The sequence below is a fragment of the Melanotaenia boesemani genome, chromosome 5, assembly GCF_017639745.1.
Source record: "Melanotaenia boesemani isolate fMelBoe1 chromosome 5, fMelBoe1.pri, whole genome shotgun sequence".
NCBI lineage: Eukaryota > Metazoa > Chordata > Actinopteri > Atheriniformes > Melanotaeniidae > Melanotaenia > Melanotaenia boesemani.
In genome coordinates this window covers 24,676,562-24,684,158 of record NC_055686.1, presented here as the reverse complement: position 1 = coordinate 24,684,158, position 7,597 = coordinate 24,676,562, and positions in this window count along the sequence as shown.

The window sequence follows — 7,597 nt, the reverse complement described above, 5'->3', positions numbered from 1 at the left end:
CATAACCCATATACAGTACACAATGAAATGCTGCTGCTTTTCTCATGTGTGACCCCCAACTCTACCTCAGGTGTCCTTTCAATAAATAATCAGGACATTAATTAGTGGAGCAAAATTAACTGGGGCTTGCTTTGTCAGTTGGATTTATATTAATTCAGTTTCAGCCCAAAATAATCCATCAAAACCAAAACATGTGCACATGCACCATAAAAGTCTTGTGAGATATTGTTTCCCTGTTTCAGATACAATGAGGATCTGTGATGTCTGAGTGGCGAGCAAGACAACAGCTGCAGGAGATCAGGAGACGGCAGCTGACTTGAGGCGTCTCCAGCAGATGTTGTTGTCAAAACATTTTTATGAAGCGTCTACTCCAATGGATGAGCTCTGATTTGAGAGTTCTCTCTGTCTTTTTCTACTTGTCCTCAGTCTGTCTTTTCATGAAGCACTCACATGAAGAATTTTGTGGCTTTTCTGAGGTTATGCAGAATCAAAAATGAAATTCTGTTCCTACAGACACTAAAAGAAAAGGCAGCTTGAGAATGAATAGAATTAATCTAAAGCTTGGAGCCACAGCATAGTGTATACCATGTCATTCACAGGCCATACATGATCAGTTTGGGTAAAATGTATCTCAAAGTAAAAAGCTTTCAAGAATAATAATAAAAAAAAAAATAGAATTATGGGAATTATTGTGCAGGATGATCTCTTGCAAAGGAGTCATCAGTTAAAAACATTTCAGAACCCATCCTTATGAGTGACCAAATCAAATCTGTGGTATGCAAATGTTCATTTTAGCAAAACACTGGTGAACAATGTCATTATGCAGCAACACATGGCAGATGAATATCACCGCCATCACATAATTTGCATCTTGTGTAGAAGAAAGGAAAATGTAGCCATGACACAGTTAAGAACAATCTCTTCAGTCCTGGTCCTCAAGGGCCACCGTGCTGCAGGTTTCATCTGATTCCAATGAAACAATGACTTGTCAAGTTCTGCACCACTCAATCATTTGACTCAGGTGTGTTGAAGCAGAGAAACATTTTAAACCTGCAAGACAGTAGCTTCAAGGACTGGAAGTGAAGAAGAATTTTGAAACTCCTGTGTTCTCCGGTGGGGATCAGCGCATTATATGTTCCGTTGTTCTGTCAGTTTGACCCTTATTAATTGCTTTTAAAAAGAGACAAAGAGCAACCCAAAACTTTTGGCACAAAACTGAGAGGACTTTTTCAAATTATACCATTTTAATAACCTTTTGTGGGTACCATCAAAATGCACAAAAGTACTTGATGGAAGAATGGTAGTGTGGAGTCATGAGTCCCCAGACAATGAGCTTGTTTGGTCAAGATTTAGGTGATTAAGCTTGCAGGAGAACTTGCCAAGAGGCAGGACTGTGAGGATATGAACTGCTAAGAGGGGAATTTCCTTCCATTCTGGTGTCTTGGTTCCTGCTTCCCTTTGTATGTGATTTATTCTAAATATATTTATATTGCAGTCTCTTATCCATTGTTTTACAAGTCTACCAATAAATATTATTAAATTCCCACCTGTTCATCTGGCTCACCCCCTACTGAGCAAAAGTAGCATGTTGCGATTTGACTGATTTGTGCCAGGGAATTTATCCTTGTGCACAACCTCTTTGGTCTTTGGCCATTATGCAGCCACAGACTCCATACTCGTTGACTCAACTGTCAGTTTCAAAGTCCAGGGGATGTGAACAAGGTGTCAGCTTGACTGCATCACCGAGCAGTGCAGCAGAGAGCTGATCTGCAATGAAAGCACAGAAACATATAAGCTGTCAGAAGAATATCAGGATGCAGGGAACATAAACAAGTCAGCTCCCCTGCCTGCTGTCATATTCTGCTCAGCCCTTTGGGTAATGTAGGAAACATCCATGTGACTGTGCTGCCACGTGTGCTTGGCATGTGTAACTTTATACAGACATTTACATGAAGGATGTTGAAATATTCTTTGTTTAGATTTTTTAAAAACACTTTTGGGCATGACTATTTCCATACACTGGCCTTGCATTCTGGTGTAAACACGAAGCTGAACATTGAACTGTCTAGTGTTGATGCCTCAAATTCCAAGTTGGTAAATGAATCTAGTGTGTGAAAATAAACACAGAGTTGTATCAGAAAATAGGAAAGGTCCTTAAATGAATCAGTACAGTCAGATACTACTCAACACTCACTTCGATGTGGATGGAAGTTAAAAATGTGTGAGCACACATTCACATACATCATCCTTACAACTACTCCCATCATCATCTTATCTTCCCTTATGAGCTCACAGAACATCCACACACCTGTCTGTCTTCATGATCTGCTAGTAGGAAATGAAATTCATTTGACACAATGTTCAACATGAGAGTAACATGATGACACACATGCACATACAGAGCATGTCATGTGCACAGTGTCTGTGTCCCTACTCATTTCTTTCTCTTTGAGTCAGAGCTGCTTTTTGCAGCAACGGGACCACAACACATCACTTCCATTTTAGTTCACACTCTGAAGGACTGTGTGCAGGGTGTGTGTATAGGGAGACTGAGCACGAGGGTAAACAGGAAAGAAAGATGCAACTTGGTGTGTGTGTGCGTTACACTTAATTAGTATAGCTGTGTGCTGTTGTTTTGCGACTGGCTGCAGATTGACACACTGGAGGCTGTTCCTCTCAGCGGATGGAGGAACTGGCCACAGAGATGTGGCATGCAAAAGCTGCTGGAGAAAGGAGGGATGTCCTAACAAGGCAAGCACCCAATAACGAAACGCTCTTAACCACACAACTTATGAAGCTGAGCTTCCCCTGGAGACATTCAGCAGACCACAGCTTGTGAAAATGGGACATTAAAAAGCACATTACGCATCCTGGCCTTGGAATGATACAGTTTCTTGTGCCTTGTGTAGTCAGATTGAGTTATTATGAAGCAAGCAGAGCAAATGTGGCTATGCATCTGCATCTGTCGCTAAGGATTTACTCAGCGTGCCTTATTTATAGGCATGCTGAGTAAGCTACAGTGTATTTTTTTTACATTTGGGAATATTAATTATTCCAAGCGGTTTTGAGCCTGAATTTTAGTAGTTTAGCCCAAAATGCAAAGAAAGCCGTGTATAGCAGGGATCTTACCTCCACTGGTGTAAAATAATTTCCCAATATTCAATAAGTCTTGTACTACAAGCCATGTACGCACCAGTATCAAGACAAATAAAGAAAAAAGAAAAGAAAATATGGTTAAGAATTTATTAAAAAATGTACGTTCAATTTGCTTACATGGCAGTACAATAAAGCTGTTAACAGATTGCTAGTCGGTTTATGGTAGCTTTAAACAAGAGGTTAACATGGCAACCATTGCACATTTGATGGGGTGAATCATTTCAAGGTTGGATGCTACTATGTAACGGCGGTTATTCAGGTCTGTTTATTATTATAAGTCAAATCAATAAAGATCAGCTGTGATTATTTAGCACTGAATGTAGTGGATGTTGAATTTTGTTGACTTAAGATGCAGTGTTTGTTGACTACAACAGAGAATACATGCCAAATGTGGTAGAAGAGGAGGTAGGAATTTTTTGGGATGCCAGTGACACTTTCTCTAAGACATGATTTGCTGTTGTGACAACTTGTAAAATCACAAAAACTTCATAGCATGAGGCTGTGAAAGTGTTGCTGTAAAGGTTTTAGGGAAGTGTGAATCTTGCATTTCTCAACTCTTACAGAACTCTGCCCCCGGCCTTTAAATGAGATGGTTTAGTCCTGTTCGCTGCACTTTTGGGTTCATGTCTGAGTTTTGAGGCCTGTAACAATAAGATTTTCTATATCACTAATCACAGCCATGTTACTATGTTTTATCTCAAGTGCAGACAAAGATACTCTTTTCTCTCTAATGTTGGTTTATAGTTAATACACAACAAGAAAAACAGCTCAAGATGAAGAGTTTAACCTCACACACACATTAACTGCAACAATAAATAAAATTGTGTACTAAAGGTTCTTTTCATTGGATATCTCTGATCCATTAGGGCATGAACTCTAAACTCTGTTTAGTGCCAGGACTTTTATAACAGATTCTCAGGTTTGCTCACTCATATTAGGATCTTGAATATTTGTTTTATTTTATTTTTTTTCCTCTGTGAGGGTCATTGTTGAACCTTGAGACGGTCTATGGTACTTCATTGTATGCTGTCCTGGGTTGAAACTAAGAATCTGGCTCTCATATCTCAGACAGATTTTTTTTAAATAACTTTACCTCCTCAGTGGCTTAGCTAAGTTGTGGTGTATAACAGGGTTCAGACCTTGGTCCCCTTCTGTTTTCTATTTACATGCTAACTCTTGGCCAGCTGATTCAAGGTGATTTAAAAGCCCAACAGCCATCTTACAAGTCCTACAGCTTGTCACTTAACTAATTAAAATCCCGGATAGACCAGAATTTCCTCAGGTTCACTGAGGTCATTCTGTTTGGTACCCCAATTTCTGTCTCTTCCATTTCTTCTAATCTTGGAAATCTTTCAGATAATATCACCCAAAACTGCTCAAAATCCAAGAGTAATATTTGATTTAAACCTTTAGTTTAGATGATCAGGCCAAACATGTTTTTCAACCTTGTTTTTTCCACCAGCTTAATACAAGTGATACCATTAAATCCCTCCTTAAAACTGCATTTTCCCTCCAAGGGTCATATTGTCTGATAAATATTTATATATTATGTTTCTAATCTGGCTGCCTTGTCCACTCTTTTCTGTGTTAATCATTTAACAGCTTTGTTGGGGTGGTGCAATAATATTCTTGTTATTGTTACTGTTACCTTTATCAGATAATAATCACAGCAATATTCTAATATTAACCTGATAAAGGCTTCAAATAACCACCCTATCATCAACCTCTTCTAATCATCTTAACCCCCACCCACCTTTAACCGATTTATCTTAACCTAAACAAGGTCCCCTCTGGAGTATTAAAACAATCTTAGACAGAATTCTGATCTTAGTTGCTTTTTGTACATGCCTCACTCCATTTTTAGTCCTGTTGGGGTTTTTACAGCATTTAAAAAAACACAGTTACTTAACAAGATGTACGCTAACCTTTCAGTGTGAAACAGGATGGCTGCAGGAAAAAACACTACATGGTTTTTGGGGGTAAGATAGAAACCGGAATAATGCTCCATCTTTGAGGGACAGGAGTATAATGAAGTGTAAACATCACAGTAGTGAAGGGCGACGTGACGTGAGCATGAGTCATTAATCAGACTATGCTTTAAATAACATGAGTATGACTGGAATATCTAACATGCAATTCATGTAAACACCTTAACTGGAATATTTTGTCATTTAAAGAATAATAAGGCTATTATTCATAATATTGCTGTGCATACAAATATAATGAAAGATGATAAGCATGTACCAAAAGATTAAAAAAAAACAAAAAAAAAAACAACTAAATCATTCAAGCATGAAAAACAAACTTTTGGATAGGGTAAGGAAAACAGGACTTAGCTTAAAATGTAACATGTCAAAGTTTTATTTTTGAAAACTTGTACTTAAGGGGTGTCTCATGTGTCAGTGTGATATGAAGTGAAGATGTCATGATAAAGCAATAGTATGTGATAGTCATTCATTTAGATCACCTCGCCTGTTATTTGTCTTTGTGATCTTATTGATCAGTGTGTATTTGCAATTTTGTTCATCTGCAGGGCTGTTGAAATTGAACAACGCTAACACAGATGATGAATTGTAGCATTGCAAGACAAAGAAACTGGAAATTGTGTCTGTGGGTATGAATCATTAGATTAAATTTACATGACTACATCATGTTTGGTCTTGACCGCGCTGGACCTCCAGTCGTTACCAGTTAAACACCTCCTGTGGGAACAGTCTCCTGGGCTGAGACACTTTCAAATTTGGCCTAAATTTTGTGAAAAATTATATGTGCAATTGGAACAGGCCTTTAGTCTTGCGCAAAACATTAGTCTCATTTTGTTTCTTGGGAATTTCAAGGATTTAACAACCTTCAAGATGTATGCTGTCTGTAAGTTTGCAGGTTCCAGTAGTTTCAAGCCTATTTTATACCTTTTGTACAAGACAAAAAAATGAAAAAACAGCAATGAATGAACAGATGAAGGGTTCAGAATTTCATCATCAGGTTTTTTTTTGTTGCCAGCAGAAATAGAGCTTTAAAAAATAAACACATTTGGCCTGTTTTTTAAAGGATTGAAATTAAAGTCTAACACTTTCTGGGTGAGAAAATTACCCAGAGACATGGTCTACTTATTGCTTTCATTTAGTTTTGAATTGCATCTCCCAGGGTGTTTAATCTTTTATCATAATCTCACACTTAATGATGCGGCTGCAGAATTTTCTATTTCATTTAAATTTTGTAATTAACTCAGTAAAATATGTGTCATTGTAATGCACTGGTTGCCTGTTTTGGGTGCTTCTTCCCATGAGCCTTAGGTTGAGTTGGGCAGGAATCTGAGTTTTTCCTTCCAGGAGAAGTGTGGGCCGCTGCTCTCCTGCTACCACACGTCACTTATCAGCATTGTTACTGGAGCTGCTTATAAGGACCAGCATGTGACTGTCAGCTGCCTCTGAGTTTGTTGTCCATATGATCTGGAAGTGGCAGCTTTTCCTGGCAAATTTACCTGTCTCCCATATGCAAACCAGTGGAGACCTTGCTTTGACGGCTTGCCTGCCTGCACATCCAGTATCAACGAAACTCTTCTGAAAACACAAAACAAGACTAAAACTCCTCCTAATGTCGTCATCCTTAGAGTCTGTTTTAAATTGGCTTTACAAACCATGATAGCATGAATATTAACAGCAAAAATAAATAAATAAATAAATACATTGTCCTATAGGGAAATTAATTTGCAGATATGATTACAGACAACAACATAGACATGGTCACACAGACTATTAAAGCCATAGGCTCAATGAAATTCATATAATAGGCAGAAAAAAACAATACATTTAATAAAAACAAATAAAATATGTAACACCAATGTGTCAAATGAAGAATGAGCTGCAGTACTAGCAGCACATGATAGCAATTAAATTAAACAGCCTTAAAATAAAGCAGTCGTTCTCTGGATGAGATTTTACCCACATCAGTCATTGGAAAATTCTGGCTCTAGCACTAAATGACACTTTAATAATAAAATGAAAATTCCAACGCTTGTGTGCGTTTTTTAATGCAACATTACATAATGGTGAAATTCAGGAAACCAAAAGAATAATAACTAATCCATTCACACACTCCAGCCCTCATTTTGTGTATGTTTTAAATATCTTCTGCAAGGTCAAGTCCACAGAAGCAGGTGAAAAAAAAAAAAAAAACAAGGCTTGTTAGGACACAAATAAAAACAAATTTATAAAGGGTGTGCAGAAGGATGAGTGTAGATGTAAGATGCAGATGCATGGCAGAGGCACAGAGAATAACATTAGATTAGACTTAAAATAACATCTGAATTTGGCAAAAGACCAAGAAACATTGCAACGAAGAAAAACTAAAGATGAGTGTGTGGTAGGGCTGGGCAATATGAACCAAATCTTATATCTCGATATTTTTTTTTACCTAAATCACGATATACATTATTTATCTC